The 17,227-nt window shown below is 44.4% G+C and overlaps 1 protein-coding gene across 4 annotated transcripts in view; it reads left to right on the top strand.

Moving 5' to 3' along the window:
* dipk2ab (divergent protein kinase domain 2Ab) overlaps positions 1-17,227 on the top strand; it is a 42,165-nt gene that overhangs the window by 19,213 nt on the left and 5,725 nt on the right. The window lies entirely within an intron of this gene.

A 17,227-nucleotide genomic window follows, 5' to 3' on the forward strand; every position in this document is an offset into this window, starting at 1 on the left:
TCTTGGGAATAAAAGGTTAGGCAACTGCCAATAAGTATGGAACAGTGTTTGGTTGAAAGGGAATAACGAATATATACGATTTGCCTCAGTTTGTTAACTAGTTGAGGTAATTGTTGGACGGTATCTTTATGGAAGATTATCACTGCTATCCCTGGATCCATCACACAGATTATTGTCATCATCACTGCTATCCCTGGATCCATCACACAGATTATTGTCATCAGCACTGCTATCCCTGCATCCATCACACAGATTATTGTCATCATCACTGCTATCCCTGCATCCATCACACAGTTGGATGGATCCATCACACTAGATTCATCCTTTAAATAGAGCTAAAATCTGCACTTTGACCCTGCTGTGCAACTTGTATAGATTGTTATCATTCCTGCACCATCCTGTTATATGCTGTCTTCTTACCTGTTATTGACTGTCATCCCTGTATCATCTCGTGCTGCCAGTTGTCACCCCTGTGCCGTCCTATGACATCCATTGTCATCTCTATACCATTCTGGGTAATCAGTTGTCATCTCTATACCATTCTGGGTAATCAGTTGTCATCTCTATACCATTCTGGGTAATCAGTTGTCATCTCTATACCATTCTGGGTAATCAGTTGTCATCTCTATACCATTCTGGGTAATCAGTTGTCATCTCTATACCATTCTGGGTAATCAGTTGTCATCTCTATACCATTCTGGGTAATCAGTTGTCATCTCTATACCTTTCTGGGTAATCAGTTGTCATCTCTATACCATTCTGGGTAATCAGTTGTCATCTCTATACCATTCTGGGTAATCAGTTGTCATCTCTATACCTTTCTGGGTAATCACCTTTTATATTATAGCAGAAGATTGTGACAGGAGCCGCATACCGCTTTAGAAAACCCATCATTCAATGTTACCAGTCCTGTAGTATGCTGTGTTATGCAGTGCATTTGAAAATAAACTTTGAACTTTAGCAATTTTGCTGCCATCTTCACTTAGCTAGCTGCTGTTGCACTGAAGCCATTATTCTCGTGAGCACCTGTATAAGCCCCTCCCAAGCAATGCCTTTGACTGGGAAAATGTTAGCCCAAGCAAGGAGGTCTGTCAAAAATGTTTTTCCCACCCTTTTGCAACAAACATCCAATAGGTATTCCTTAGCGACATTTGAGGCCTGGTTTAAGAGGCTATCGTCCCCACAACATGCCGATTATGGCTGTCAACCATCTTATCTCACCTGCTGTCATCCCTAAACCATTCTGGGTAATCAGTTGTCATCCCTTTACCGTCCTGTGTCCAGACCACTGATATTAATATATTACAGCATCTCTCCTTCGCGCACCCTCCCAGTTGATTTAAAACCAACCAATCAATTGCAATTTAATTTGGCATTGACCGGCTCTCGTTAAAGGTCGGCACCAGAATGGGTTCAGGCTGTGTAGACATTCAATATGTGACATGACCTCCAATACTTCATGCAGCCCCACACAGCCCCCTATTCCTCCAGGCGTTTGGGAGGACAAAGACCAGATCAGCCCTTTAGTCCAGAAAATCTATACAATCTGATTAGCCTTGTGTGGTCCCTCTCTTCCTCTTTCTTCATTTTTCCCTCTCTTCCCCTCACTTTTCTTTGCTTTCTCTTGCTTTCTCTTCCTATTGGATTTACAAACATTTTACTGTGGGTAATTCCGTCAGCACTTTAATACCAGTGGTTGGGTGGGTGCGTTGGGGGGGGGTGTTGTGGGCCGACACGCCAGCATCAACGACACAGAAGGCTTGATGAGTGAAATGCTACAGTGCCCTCCCTGTACACCAGTCTCTCTTGCTTGTCAACTTGACTTTTCTTAACGTTATTTGACAGTACTCTAACATTCCCTAATAATAATCTAACTACTCCCCCTCAATTAAACATTCTCTAACATTCGCCTCCCAGACTCTTAATGAAAGCAACTAGCTACTAACTAATGAAGCAATATGAATTCCATGTACAATACTGTGTCTTGCATTGGGGGTTGAAGTGGGGGCAGAAAATATAGTTATGCTGGATTTAGCAAACAAGGCCCTGTGGTTTCACGTTATATCTTTCATACAACACATTCACAGAGGAACTGAATAGTTTTTCTACAAAAAGTATCCCTTGTACATTACAGTGGGGGGTGGAAATTACAGTGTGGTTGGAATTATAACAAAATCCCTCTCTAAAGCTAATTAGCAATAACAATATTATGCATGTTCTCTACATGAACTTACTGAAGCTCTAATCATTTCTCATTTTGCTCCACCTTGTAATATTCTTTAACTGGTATTATTTAAATAGTAATTTTGTTTCATTTATATTTTCCCTTACATCGTTTTTCCAGTGGGCCGACACTTTTATTACAATAAAAAGGAAACACTGCTGTGTCCTCGCTCAAGGATTTGGCAAATCATCTCCCACTTCTAACACACGCTCATGCCCGTACAGAGAAAACAGTGTATATCCTCCTATTTCAAGTCTCCCATTGCATGTTTACATGCTCATAAAAAATTAATCCAGGTCTGAACTTGTGACATTTTTGGATGCATGAACGGTGGGCATGGAGAAGCTCGGGCAAGAAACCCTCAGTGTCTTGAACAAGGGGCTTGGACGTTAGTGGAAGGTGTATGGAGAGGATAGTCTTCTCCGGCTCATTTAAGTGCATTTGACTGTTCAGAGATTCGTCTCCTTGAGGACAGTAACAAACTCTGATCTAGCTGGATGTCTTAAGTGGTTATTGGTCAAATCTTTCGTGGTTTATTTTATTAATAAAATTCTGGGTACATTTGCATAGAATTTAGATATTGTCTGTTTCAGTTTTAGAAATAAGCACTGAAATTGTGAGGAATTCCATTGCTAACAGACCTGGAGCATTGGAACATACAGGGAGGAATTCCATTGCTAACAGACCTGGAGCATTGGAACATACATGGAGGAATTCCATTGCTAACAGACTTGTAACATTGGAACAAACAGGGAGGAATTCCATTGCTAACAGACCTGGAGCATTGGAACATACAGGGAGGAATTTAGGAAGTATGTGCTGTTGCACACTTCCACTCCCTCACTCAGTCTTCACTCTCTTACTCTTTTGTCTCCCTCTCGCTCTTACTCCTTTATCTCCCTCTAACTCTTTTCTCACTCTTTCTAGTAATGATTAGCCTGGTTTGTCTTCCTACTAAGTGGACTGGCCTGGTTTGTCTTCCTACTAAGTGGACTGGCCTGGTTTGTCTTCCTACTAAGTGGACTGGCCTGGTTTGTCTTCCTACTAAGTGGACTGGCCTGGTTTGTCTTCCTACTAAGTGGACTGGCCTGGTTTGTCTTCCTACTAAGTGGACTGGCCTGGTTTGTCTTCCTACTAAGTGGACTGGCCTGGTTTGTCTTCCTACTAAGGGGGCTGGCCTGGTTTGTCTTCCTACTAAGGGGGCTGGCCTGGTTTGTCTTCCTACTAAGTGGGCTGGCCTGGTTTGTCTTCCTACTAAGTGGACTGGCCTGGTTTGTCTTCCTACTAAGTGGGCTGGCCTGGTTTGTCTTCCTACTAAGGGGGCTGGCCTGGTTTGTCTTCCTACTAAGTGGACTGGCCTGGTTTGTCTTCCTACTAAGTGGGCTGGCCTGGTTTGTCTTCCTACTAAGGGGGCTGGCCTGGTCTGTCTTCCTTCTACAGGGACTCGGCTCATTGCTGGCTAGCTTTGTCTGAACATTTCATTTACTGAGAGCCTCTGCTTCTCTTTGAAGCTACACAGTAATGAGCGTGTCAGGTATCTAAGACCCGGCGAAACTGGTCTCCGTTTTCCACTGACAGTCTGTTTTCTTGTCAGACAAGCCTCTGTTCTCTCTGCTCCTCATGTGTGCCTTTCCTCCACTCATTTAAAAGACAGTTTTGGATTTGGGGAATACACATTTTAGGAGGCAAAACAAATGAAGGCAGGCGGCAGAACAATTGAATTGCTGATGTGCGGGGCCCATCGCTACTCTTTCCATGTGGGTAGTCTTTTAGAGTTCCTTAACACTTGGGGGTGTACTTTAGATCAAGATAAATGAGTTAGTCAGCAGACTTTGATAAGCAGCCAGATATTTTTTTTGGTTAACAAAGAGAGCTAAACTTTGATATTTGTTTTTCAGTTGTTGGAAAAATTGCACCATGCTCATTTAAAATAATAAAACGTTTCAAAATATTTAGGCTAAATAAGTTAGCCGGGTTACTCCTTAGTTCTGCTTTATAGTTCAAGCCTCTGGACCGAATACATACTGGGGTTGTGTTTTCTGAGGCCTGCTGGGGTTTCTCTCTGCTTAAATGACATGCTATCCTATTTAAGATGGTCAATTATTGATGTGTACCAGTGTGTTCCCAGAATGCTCCCTAACGGAATGTCACTTCCTTTTACACCGATCACCTCCTCCTTTCCTTTTATAAACACCTCAACCTAGCTACCATAACGTATTGGCCAGAGCCTTCCATTGGAAACTCTCTGCATGTTGTTCTTATGACTAAGTGGAGGAGGCAGCATGTCAGTGGAACCTCTGGAGGAGGCAGCATGTCAGTGGAACCTCTGGAGGAGGCAGCATGTCAGTGGAACCTCTGGAGGAGGCAGCATGTCAGTGGAACCTCAGGTGAAGGTTATTTTTAATGGTCGGTCCCATCCTTTGGTGAGCCTAGTGCCTAGCAGGCCTTGAGGTGGCGTTACTCAACAGTCACTTCTGAATCATTGTGCGCTAGGCTCATTGGCCCTGTAGGAGCTTTTGAATCATTGTGTGCTAGACTCTTTATCCCTTTAGGAGTGTCTGAGTCATTGTGTGCTAGGCTTGTTAGCCCTTTAGGAGCTTCTGAATCATTGTGTGCTATGCTCGTTAGCCTTTTAGGAGCTTCTGAATCATTGTGTGCTAGGCTCGTTGGATTGCATGAAGTCAGTCTTCAATTGAACACAGCCCAACTAGTTATCCAGGATGGATTGCATGAAGTCAGTCTTCAATTGAACACAGTCCAACTCGAATTTCACTTCTGCTTTTATCCCGTGCCAATGAAATAGGAGAGGTTGATATTGATATCACAGTGTATTCATGTTTTTAGAGGTTGATATTGATATCACAGTGTATTCATGTTTTTAGAGGTTGATATTGATATCACAGTGTATTCATGTTTTTAGAGGTTGATATTGATATCACAGTGTATTCATGTTTCTAGAGGTTGATATTGATATCAGTGTATTCATGTTTTTAGAGGTGATATTGATATCACAGTGTATTCATGTTTTTAGAGGTTGATATTGATATCACAGTGTATTCATGTTTTTAGAGGTTGATATTGATATCACAGTGTATTCATGTTTTTAGAGGTTGATATTGATATCACAGTGTATTCATGTTTTTAGAGGTTGATATTGATATCACAGTGTATTCATGTTTTTAGAGGTTGATATTGATATCACAGTGTATTCATGTTTCTAGAGGTTGATATTGATATCACAGTGTATTCATGTTTTTTTTATTTTGGTTTGGTTTGCTTTGACTAGAATACATGAAGGTGAGTACTCTGCTGTCAATGAGAATATAAATGACACCATAAAATAAATACTTATTATGTTACTATATAGCTGTTTGGAATTAACAGGGAATACTGGCTACAAGAACTATAGGATTACAAGTCAGAGTATATGTGCAGTCAGTGTATTTCCACCACTGACCTGAGAGTCAAATAGATTCCAAAGTATAGTAGAGTGGAAAATGAAGTATAAAAATTACAAAGACAAATTGTGAATCCCAATTACACTACACCTTGTGGCTATTGCAATTCACACATAGGAGCACAGGTTTCTTGCTGGGAAAACTAACTAGCCTGTTGACAGTATCAGGCTTCAAAGCTGCCCGGGTGCAAGTGACAGTTACCATCTGTGCCGAAAACCAAGTCCAGTTGTTCCACTGTGATTAAGAGGCTATATGTTTCTTTTGCAAAACAAAACAATATTGCTGTGTTATTTTGTCCGGAGGAGCTTACTGTTCATTGGGTGCTGTGTTATTTTGCCAGGAGGATCTTCCAAATCATTGGGTGCTGTGTTATTTCGTCAGGAGGAGCTTTTGAATCATTGAGTGCTATGCTATTTGGTCAGCAGGAGCATAGGACTGTGTTAGCTGTGTGAGCCGAAGCCTTGTCTGCTCAGTCAAGCCCACAAACAGACATGACAGGCCCTTAGGGTTAACTCAGACTCAAGGGCCCTCTGCTCTGTCATTCAGTTGGGACGGCCGTTCATCCTCCCCATCACAGACCCTGTTTCCCCCCTCACAGACCCCCCATCACAGACCCTGTTTCCCCCCTCACAGACCCCCCATCACAGACCCTGTTTCCCCCCTCACAGACCCCCCCTCACAGCCTCCCCTTCCCAGGAGTCTTTTGCTGAAGGTAGCGTTTTAAGCTTCTGTGAAGGCAAACATTCTCAGGGCTCAGAATGGATGTGCTTTGTAATCAACCTAATGCTTTTATGAAACAAACTCATAGTAAACCACATTAACCTTAATGCTGAGGAAACCAGGTCAGATATGTTATGGGAAAGAAAGAGACCTTGTATTATTTAATTATCGAAACCACTCTTCATTTTTCTTGCTCGCTGTCCAGGACTTTGGCTTCTTCCTTCGTCTCTGAAGGCTTTAGTTTGGTCCACAGTCTGTCTTCTGAGACCTGTTTCAGTTGCTGCCAGTGTGGGATTAGTGTGTTTGTTTTTGGGTTCGGGGATTCAGGCGTGTTGGACAGGACGATAGACTTGTGCTTGTGTAAAGGCACTTAACCCAGGCGCTGGTGCCACCAGAAAACCTTTGAATGGCGTGTCGCTCTTTTTGTTCTGACTGAACCATATTAGGATGAGTTTGAGAATTATCTGCAGGCCGGCAAGTCTCCCTGGAGAAAGAAGGGGGAGTAAGGGAACAGGGAAAAATGGGGAGGTACTAGAGGTTATGGGGAACAAGGGGAGGGGTTGGGGGGGAATATTCTACCCTCTTCTGAATGAATGGGCCAGACTGCTGAATGCTGTTAATTCTGAACTCACACTATACATTTTACTATAATTGTTGGGCTACACACACCTTTCGTGATGGCAGCTGTTTTGGGTAAATGCCCGTGGCTGTTCTTTTAGTGCCTCGCTCGCTCACTCTTACTAACTCTCAAACCCACACACTCAGGGCTCTAAGCTGGCATGTTTCACAAGGAGCACATTTGCTACTAAGCTGATCTCGGTGCGTGGAAATAAATTTAGGAGCACAATTCAGTTGTTGAGGTAGAGCTTTTTCTCTATCGCTGATGGAGAGCATAACTATCCCAGCCCAGTCATCATGAGGGATGCATTTGCCATTTCACAGCTGTAAGGTGTTTTATATCTTTTCTTAATTGTGAAAATAAATATTTAAAAATGTTTTTCCTTTGCTTCCCTCTTTCCACCGTGTTTTCAGCTCTGTCTCATAGCAAATACCACCCAAAGAATTTGGCAAAGTTAAAGATCCTAGCCAGCATTCCCATTGGGCATCTGCACCAAGCCAATCTGCCTTTTCAGTTCCAGGTTACATTCACTCTCCTCTTCACCTTAGTTAGCTTTGGGTGTTTCCACATGACCCTGTAGGAAGCAACATGAGCCCAGCTGCCACTGATTGGTTGGTCAACATTGACACTGATTGGTTGGTCAACATTGACACTGATTGGCTGGTCAACATTGACACTGATTGGCTGGTCAACACTGACACTAATTGGTTGGTCAACACTGACACTAATTGGTTGGTCAACACTGACACTGATTGGTTGGTCAACATTGACACCGATTGGTTGGTCAACACTGACACTGATTGGTTGGTCAATATTGACACCGATTGGTTGGTCAACACTCCAACCTCACCAGACACAAAACATTTAGTGGTATCCTGCGATTGCAAAAGGCCTGGGCAACAGAGCATGTGTCCTGTCCTTTGTTCAGTAATAATAGAAAGGTCTCCAGTTGGAGCCTTGACAAGTAGATCACTACGTCCTGTTTAATGTTCTGAAGCCGCCAGTTATTTTAAACTTCTTGCACCTGTGATGAAACACTGCCCTTTTGTCTTGCCTCGGAAAACCTCAACTCTGAGATCTGGAGCCAAGGTCCTGCCTGTCTGAACTCTTTCCACCCCAGTGCACTGAACTCCCACCTACCCTGAGAATGTATAATCACACACACACACACACACTACCACCTACCCTGAGAATGTATAAACACACACACACACACACACACACTACCACCTACCCTGAGAATGTATAATCACACACACACACACACACACACACTACCACCTACCCTGAGAATGTATAAACACACACACACACACACACACACTACCACCTACCCTGAGAATGTATAAACACACACACACACACACACACACTACCACCTACCCTGAGAATGTATAAACACACACACACACACACACACACTACCACCTACGCTGAGAATGTATAAACACACACACACACACACACACACACACTACCACCTACCCTGAGAATGTATAAACACACACACACACACACTACCACCTACCCTGAGAATGTATAAACACACACACACACACACTACCACCTACCCTGAGAATGTATAAACACACACACTACCACCTACCCTGAGAATGTATAAACACACACACACACACACACACACACACACACTACCACCTACCCTGAGAATGTATAAACACACACACACACACACACACTACCACCTACCCTGAGAATGTATAAACACACACACACACACACACACTACCACCTACCCTGAGAATGTATAAACACACACACACACACACACACACACACACACTACCACCTACCCTGAGAATGTATAAACACACACACACACACTACCACCTACCCTGAGAATGTATAAACACACACACACACACACACACACTACCACCTACCCTGAGAATGTATAAACACACACACACACACACACACACACACTACCACCTACCCTGAGAATGTATAAACACACACACACACACTACCACCTACCCTGAGAATGTATAAACACACACACACACACACACTACCACCTACCCTGAGAATGTATAATCACACACACACACACACACACACTACCACCTACCCTGAGAATGTATAAACACACACACACACACACACACACACACACACACACACACACTACCACCTACCCTGAGAATGTATAAACACACACACACTACCACCTACCCTGAGAATGTATAAACACACACACACACACACTACCACCTACCCTGAGAATGTATAAACACACACACACACACACTACCACCTACCCTGAGAATGTATAAACACACACACACACACACACACACACACTACCACCTACCCTGAGAATGTATAAACACACACACACACACACACACACACACACACTACCACCTACCCTGAGAATGTATAAACACACACACACACACACACACACACACTACCACCTACCCTGAGAATGTATAAACACACACACACACACACACACACTACCACCTACCCTGAGAATGTATAAACACACACACACACACACACACACACACACACACACTACCACCTACCCTGAGAATGTATAAACACACACACACACACACTACCACCTACCCTGAGAATGTATAAACACACACACACACACACACACACACTACCACATACCCTGAGAATGTATAAACACACACACACAGTACCATCTACCCCAAGAGTGTATAAACACACACTCTCATACTACACGTACACAGTCATACTGGCTCTACTGTCTTGGCGAGGATTTAGGAGGTGGCAGGATGCACTTTGGCTTAGAGCAGGTTGACTTGGCGTGCGTGTGTGTGTTTGGGCCTGAAAGCGTCTGTGTGTGTGTGTGTGTGTGTGTGCCTGTCTTTGTGTTGGAGGCCAAGGGTTTCAAGTGTCTGCCAAAGTGTCTCATGGAACCTGGAATCCATTTCTCATCCTGTCCTCATTGTCTCTGGAAAAGAGGAGAGAGGCAAATGGAAAGCACGGTTAAGTAGAGAACACAGGAGCGTCACTGGAACACCACCTTCACCACGGACACGTCAGCCCTGTACTGCACCACCTTCACCACGCACACGTCAGCCCTGTACTGCACCACCTTCACCACGCACACGTCAGCCCTGTACTGCACCACCTTCACCACGCACACGTCAGCCCTGTACTGCACCACCTTCACCACGCACACGTCAGCCCTGTACTGCACCACCTTCACCACGCACACGTCAGCCCTGTACTGCACCACCTTCACCACGCACACGTCAGCCCTGTACTGAAAATATGTATTATCAAGGTAAACACACACACACTTACACACATTTCTCTCTTTCTATCCCTCTCTTCCTCTCTGTCACAGTCTCTTTCTCAATTCAATTCACCAGCAACAGACAACCGCACGATAACAGCAGACAACCGCACGATAACAGCAGACAACCGCACGATAACAGCAGACAACCGCACGATAACAGCAGACAACCGCACGATAACAGCAGACAACCGCACGATAACAGCAGACAACCGCACGATAACAGCAGACAACCGCACGATAACTTCACACAACCACACGATAACTTCACACAACCACACAATAACTTCACACAAATTTCCTGCCTGTTGGGCTCGGATAGGGCCCAACAGGCAGGAAATCACCTGTCGTATAGTGACCAAATGTTCTGGTTTCTATTGGTTACCAGGTTTTTTTGTATCTGCCTTTTTTGATGGCTGGACTATGGTCGCTGAACCTGTACTTGGTCAGGATCTATCTCTGCTTTATATCTTTGACAGTAAAAAGATATTCAGACAATTCATAGTCTCTGTTTAGGGCCCAGTAGCAACTTCATTTTTGTGTTTTGGTTTGATTGTTCCAATTTTTCAGATAGGCCTTTTTGTTTAGTTTTTTACAATTTGGTTCACTCTGATTTGTGATTGTCTGAGATGGAACGATGTTAGGTGTTAGTTGGTTAGTCTCATGACCCGCTGCCTGAATGGACTCTGTTTGAGGTTCAGTTCTTGCGTTTGCAGTGCTTCAAATTACGTTGTATCTTGGGGACTTGATTTAAGATGTTTCCAACATTTTAGTGTTGATGTTTATTATTAAAGGATAGCGACCTTATTCTGCCCTGCATTCATTGGTGGATGGTGTTCTTTGTATGTTCAGTATAATTCTGCAGAATTCAGCATGTAGGACCTCTATTGGATGCTTGTCCCATCTCGTGTCGTCATGCTGACTGAGTGGACCCCACACTTCACTTCCATATAGTGCTATTTGTGCGATGATGCTATCAAATATCTTAGTCCACAGTCTGAGTGATATGTCTATATTGTGGAATTCTCTTCTAATTGCAAAATATATCAAAATATTCTCCTTTAGCGCATTCACTGCCTGACCAAATTTTCCTGAGGCTCTGATTTTGACCCCCATGTATTCGTAGGATAGGGTGTGTTCTACTGTGGTGTTTCCTAGAGTGAACGTATGTCTGCTTTTCTGAGATCTGGGCTTTTTCTGGAAGATTATTATTTTAGATTTTTTGAAGTTTACTGTTAGGGCCCAGTTCTGACAGTATTGCTGTAGCAGATCCAGATGCTACTGTAAACACTCTCTGTCTCTCTCTGTCTTTGTCTCTGTCTGTCTCTCTCGCTCTCTCTCTTTGTCTCTATCTCTGTCTCTGTCTCTCTTTGTCTCTCTCTAACACAAGTATAGACAACTGCTCCCAGGCCCGATGAGACCGGATCAGACAGAGGAAGACCAGAATGTCTCCTCTTTTCATAAGCCATTTTTTCTGGATACATACACCATTGATCGCTGTTTATTTGTTTGTGAGTCTAGCTTTGATAATGGTCCCAGACATGGACTTTCCTACCCGACCTTTCTGACCACATCTGCATATCAAAGACCTGCGACCTGAGTGTTTGTTGTAGCAGTGTGTATGCTGGTTAATGGTGTGTGTGTGTGTGTGTTTGTGTTTGTGTTTGTGTTTGTGTTTGTGTTTGTGTGTGTGTGTGTGTGTGTGTGTGTGTGTGTGTGTGTGTGTGTGTGTGTGTGTGTGTGTGTGTGTGTGTGTGTGTGTGTGTGTGTGTGTGTGTGTGTGTGTGTGTGTGTGTGTGTGAGTGAGAGAGGGAGCTAGTGTAGTACCCTAAAGCAGAAGTAGCAGTAGCCACTGCTAGCTAGCTACCAAGCACACAATGCCCACGCTAACTAGCTACAAACCACACACAGCGCTCACTAGCTAGAAACAACATACGTACCTCGCTAGCTAGCTAAAAAACACACATAGCCCTCCTTAGATTGCTGAAAACCACACACAGCCCTTGTTCGCTTGCTAAAAACCACCCACAGCCACTGCTAGCTAACTACAGACCACCCACAGCCACTGCTAGCTAGCTACAAACCACACACAGCCACTGCTAGCTAGCTACAAACCGCACACAGCCACTGCTAGCTAGGTATAAACCACACAAAGCCACTGCTAGCTAGATACAAACCACACACCGCTACTGCTAGCTAGGTATAAACCACACACAGCCACTGCTAGTTAGATACAAACCACACAAAGCCACTGCTAGCTAGATACAAACCACACACTGCCACTGCTAGCTAGGTATAAACCACACACAGCCACTGCTAGTTAGGTACAAACCACACACAGCCACTGCTAGTTAGCTAACTACAAACAACACATAGCTCCGGCTAGCTAGCTACAAACTGCACATAGCTCCAGCTAGATAGGGTCTCAGTGGGCTTCAAACTTTAATGTCCAGCAAAATGCCAAACAGGTCACACACACACACACACACACACACACACACACACACAGAGGCACACATTCACATTCTCAAACACAGGTGTACGCTCACACACATTCTAGGTTAATGGAGGGGTTTGACAGAGAAGGCCAAGCATTTAAGAGAGGCGAACCGACAAGACTCCACAGAATCACACAGTGTTTAGCTGTAGAGATATGACTCATTATAAACTCCTTTCATTAAGTCACAGGTCTCTGTGATCTGTGTTCCAGAGTTTGTGAAGTGTGTGTGTGTGTGGGGGGGGTTCTCTGCTTTGCCATGTGAAGTCATGTCAGTCCTGTCCAGACCTGTTCATCGTGGAGCGTTCAGAGTTTTGACGAGGGGAGAATTTTGAGACAATTCCAGCTCTCCCCGTGCTGGCTTCTTTACAACGGAACAGCGCTAGCAGATCAACACCTCACACACACACACACACACACATTCTGGACCTGGGTGTTCTGTTCAGCTGCGTCGTGTTTAGTTTGCTGTAGGATGAATGTTATCAGCCCGATACACGTGGCTGCCTTTCACAACACACACAACGCGCACACACACACACACACACACAACGCGCACACACACACACCACTTCCCTCCCCAGCGTGGTCCAGTAGAGCGACGTGGCTTTGTCAGCAGATGTCAGGACGCAGGTGTGTGTGTGTGTCTGTGTGGTGATGCAGGTGTGTGTGTGTCTGTGTGGTGATGCAGGTGTGTCTCTCTCTCGCTCATTTAATCCTCTCCATCTGGAAGTGGTCTTTTTGTTTTGTCGGCAGCCTCATTTCAGGCCTGCTCAAAGAATATGCTTCCACTGTACCACACATTCTTTATACTTAGCTTAGCTATGGCCTAATTTATGAATTTTGATTGATTTGCTTGGATTGATAGTCCTTAACGTGTTGCTGTTATGTGTTCCTGTGACTCCTCTGTGGCGTTGATAAACAGCTGAGGTCATCGGTAAGTGATGTCTGTGGTGGGCCAGTCAAGCCATTTACCTGTGACTGCATTTACATCACAGCTCTTACCCCTTGCCTTAAGGCTTATGTAAAACCTCAGGGACTTATTGAAGTGATGTTCAGACTCTACGACTTCATTGTGATAAGTAGATGCATGCGATTGAATTGTTTCACTATAAGATATGGGTAAAGAATGTCTGTTAGTTCCTTTGGTCATGTTGCTACAGACACAACCCAGTCTTTAGTTCCTCTGCGTAGTTACCAGGTAACATGGATACAATAGGTGTATCCGATGAAACCTCCAGCTGCCACCCAGAGCGATGTGAGGCTCGTACGACCCTACCCAGCATCCAGGAGCAAAACCACCACTTGTATTGTATTTTCTTCTGTGCCTCGGAGAGTCGTCCAGCTACCTGTGTGATAAACTGTGCCTCATCTACAGAAAGCAGTGCTATAGAGAATCACAGACACTATTCTGGAAGTGTAATAGTCTGTTCTAGATGTCGGTGTGGAACTGCATATAATATGTCTGTGTACAGAGACAAAGCCTCTGTATCCATTGACAGTAGCAGGGAATTCTAAAAACCCACGTCACACTTGAACCCACTGGAACGTCTCATTGGCGATCTCTGCCTTTCCAGTGTTTCGGGATCTGAATCCCACAACCTACATTTACTAGGAGGTGGAGGAAAGGAGGTCCCTGTTCAGTCTTTACACCCTTCTCTACCTCCTCTTCTCCCTCATTCTCTACTGCTCCCTCCTCTTCTCCCTACACCCCTGCGCCCCCGAAACATTTTGGGGGTATTGAAGAGGAGCGTCAGAACCAGACAGGCCCCTGTGTGTCCTGAGACAATGTGTCTGTCTCTTGTCTCCAGGCTATTCTGACAGACGGGGTACAGTGGATGTAATATTAGGCTTCCATAACTTTACCATGAATTTCTTTCTCCGTCTGTATTTCTCTCTGTCTCTCCGCGCCTCATTGCGGAGGCTAATGACTTCAGCACAGTAACCGCTTAAAGAGCACTCAGGGAAAATGATTGGTTGGATGTACTGGGCATTTATCAACTCCACTAGAGGTGTATTGTTCAGAATGGGGCTGTAGAGAAATGAATACTGTATGTGATTCAGTCTTGAACATCCTCCAGTAGTAACTACATTAATTTTGTGACAGTCTTGTCGCTCAGGAGAAACACTATCTTTCCTGCCTCCTAAGTGCTGGTCCATGTGTGCGTGCATGAATGCGTGCGCACATTGTTTGTAACGGGGCTGCATTTATAATGGTTCATACCTGGGGACTAGGAAAATTCGGACCTGAGTTTCAAGACAACTGGGAGATTTAGAGTTGGGAGAGGTGCAGAAAGTCTGTTTTTCAACCGTCGCCTGGAGCTCTTCCAGGTTGGACATAAAGGTAACTCGCAGATCCAACCTGGTTCTTCTGCCATTTGTTCTGAATGCGTCCGAAAAAGTCATGAAGGACTGTCTGACACGATCAGACCTGGGACAGCCCTGGTTTCACACACACAACCGTTCAATCGTTTGGGGTCACTTAGGAATTTCCTTGTTTTTGCAAGAAAATAAAATTTTCTGTCCATTCAAATGTCATCAATTTGATCAGAAATACCATTGCTAATGTTGTAAATGACTACTGGAAACTGATGATTTTAATGGAATTTCTACATAGGCCCACAGAGACCCATTATCAGCAACCATCCGTCCTGTGTTCCAATGGCACGTTGTGTTTGCTAATCCAAGTTTAGCATTTTAAAAGGCTAATTGATCTTGGGGGGGGGGGGGGGGGGGGCTGGGCTGTGTGTGAAACAGCTCTATTTGTTCCACAGACACACACACAGCCTAACTGTTTTCAAATTGCCGTCCTCAAGCAGGATGCCCATTACAGGCTCCAGCATTTATCTGACAATCTCTGTAGGTCAGATAGCAGCTTTCAGGAAGTCAGCCAGTGGACTAATTCAGGCATAAAGATGGACAGAGAACTCAATGACGGTTATGATGCTCATATTGTTCAGGCATAAAGATGGATAGAGAACTCATATGATGGTTACGATGCTCATATTGTTCAGGCATAAAGATGGATGGAGAACTCAATGATGGTTACGATGCTCATATTGTTCAGGCATAAAGATGGATGGAGAACTCACATGATGGTTACGATGACCTATTGTTCATGTCTGAAGATAGAGAAGTCGACTTGGATGGCACTCCTTTTTGAATGGACATCATGGGCCATCTGCCCTTTTAAGTAGTCAGTCAAGTTCTGCCTTTATTGGTTTATCTGATTAACTTGTTGATCACAAACACACACACACACACACACGCCAGCGGAGGTGTCAGCTGCGAGTTAAGAGCCTGCTTAGAATACAGCTATTGTCCTGATGACAAATTAATTTGAATACCATTTACATAATATGCAAATACTATTTACTATTCACTGTGGATAATGAGAGACTGTCATTGGTCCAGGGGTTTGCTGTAGAACCCATGCAGCTCTTTGGCACCTGTCCTGGAATGCTTTTAAAGCTCACCTGGTTGTTAACATTGGACTCGGCACTGAACTAGTCCTGTTGCGGATGACGGTGGAATTATTGAGTTGCAGAGGGTGAGATTTATGTTTCTGATTCTGTTTATATGTGGAGCAGCTGCTTTGTATGTCACCACTCTGATACAAACGGAGACGTGTCTTTAGGCCTCAGAAGCCACGTTGTCTGGAATGTCCAACGTTACCTCGGGACAGTGACTTTTCCACGTAAATCTGATTACAAGTCTGATGTGTAAGAACTCTCTGAGAGAATGAGGATGTATACAGACGGAGGAATCAGGAAGAGATTTCTACTTGTGAAGTTTAGAGTGGACTTCAGAATAGAGACGTTCTCGTTGGCGTTTCCCGTGTTCCCAGATGCCATAATGGGACCGATATTGTAATGATCTCCATATCCGCGTCTGGGGTTGGCTACACAGGAAGTTCTACGACACACACACCATACAAACACACCACACAAAAGTATGTACGCATACGCACACACACACACACACACACACACACACACACACACACACACACACACACACACACACACACACACAGATTGATTTAGTAGATTGGCTTGGTGGCTAGCAGGCAGTTAAGCAGCACTCTGGTGGGCTCCAGTAAATGTGTTTGTTTTCAGATTTTTATTTTCATGCAATTTGTTCCCCCTCTCATCTATAATTGTCTTGGCTATGTAACAGCCCCGCGGGGAGGGGGGGGGGGGTTCTGGGAGACGGAGCGAGGGAGATGAGGAGAAAGACAGATTGAGATAGATGGGGGGAGATTGAATGGAACACAGCAGCAGTGAGACGTACCCTATCCAGTTCCTCAGAGGGCTGCCCAGTTATCAGACTGCCTCAGTCCAGCTGTGTGTCATTCCAAACACACAACCAAGTCAGACTGGAGCTTCCATTTCCCTGGCAGTGAAGC

Source organism: Esox lucius, chromosome 21 (genome assembly GCF_011004845.1).
Source record: "Esox lucius isolate fEsoLuc1 chromosome 21, fEsoLuc1.pri, whole genome shotgun sequence".
Classification (NCBI taxonomy): domain Eukaryota; kingdom Metazoa; phylum Chordata; class Actinopteri; order Esociformes; family Esocidae; genus Esox; species Esox lucius.